This window comes from Corvus brachyrhynchos, unplaced genomic scaffold, assembly GCF_000691975.1.
Source record: "Corvus brachyrhynchos isolate BGI_N302 unplaced genomic scaffold, ASM69197v1 scaffold370, whole genome shotgun sequence".
Taxonomy (NCBI): Eukaryota; Metazoa; Chordata; class Aves; order Passeriformes; family Corvidae; genus Corvus; species Corvus brachyrhynchos.
Window position 1 is genome coordinate 1,537,531 of NW_008235977.1, and position 1,440 is coordinate 1,538,970.

Genomic DNA, 1,440 nt, shown 5'->3' on the forward strand with positions numbered 1-1,440 from the left:
CATTCCTGCACACTAATCCTTACATAGCTGTTATATAGAAAATCCAGATCTAGACCATCCAGTTTCATTCTAGAATATGTGGGTTTAATTGGTGACTAACATATGGCTGTAGTGTTTGATACTGTATTGGAGATGCAGATAATACACTTACTACTGCCTTGATAAGTGAGACACTGTGGATGCACAGAGAGAAAAGTTTAATAAATTTGCAGATCTCATTTTAGAGAACTGTTAACAATTTTAGAAATTAAAAGTTTTTCCTATTGAAACTGCTCGTAATACAGCAATCATAAACAAGCTTCTTTAGCTTTGGATTTCTAGTAAAGTTCTGAGTTGGTAGCTATAAGTTTAATTCCAACTGGTCTGTGTTTACTGTTTGGATTGTAACTTTTGTTTATTGTAGTATCAGAGTTTAAATATGGGTTTAGAAGAACATGAAAAAATGGAATTAAATTTTTATCATTAAACTATGTTTTAATGACTGCAAAAGCAAACTATTGTTGTCATCTCTGTTCATTATTTTTAGAACATTAAGTTAAAACTTACAGCAGAAAAGCTGGCTTTTCTGTTCTAGTTACCACGTTTAATAAGACTGTTCCTGTCACATTCATGAAACTCTTCCTTCAAAGGAAAAAAAAATTGGGCTGAAGAAAAAACCATAAATTTCCAAACCCAAAGCCTTCAGAATTGAACCCTGCTGCTTTGTTAGTATCTTTAAACCAAATCATTCTAGAGAAAAAAGAAAGAAATGTCAGTGTTTTAGTTAAAGTAATGGCTCTTGGGAATGGGGTTGTGGAAAAAAAATATTTGACAACTGACTTGCCAAATTCTTCTGATGGAAGCTTTTTTGCTTTTTCTGTCATTATCCTCTCTCAAACAAAAACTTTACATTTGCTTTGAGTCATAAAACAAAGGAAGTAAGCCTGATAAAAAGTTCAAAGAGGAACTGAAGTTCAAAAATGTTGCTTTTTGAGGTTATTAATACTTAGGGATTTTAAATGTCTTATTTTTGAGTCCTGTAGCTGTTTAAATACCCTCAGGTTCTGAAGAAATCTGATCAATTTAGCATCTTTGTAATCTGCTGCCTTGTTTCTTATTAATGTCTGTGTCCTCTGTTTAAAAACATTGTGTGAGTGATGACTGATCTATAGCCAATAATACTGCTGGGGGGGTTTTTTAACTTTTTTTTCAATATATCCTTTATAAGCATGCAAACATTCCAACCTGGGTAGGAAATGTGCTTGGTCCAAATATTTTGCATTTTGACTTTGTCAGAGGAAGTTATCCCTTCTATTTTGCAGTGAGTCGTTATTTTGGTCCTAGTGAAATCATTATTAATAATGATAATATATTCTTTGGGTAATTGGTAGAAGTTTAAGGTATTTGCATTTCTGCTGCTCACTACATCAACCTTGAGAATAAGAGTGGATCTTTACTGGT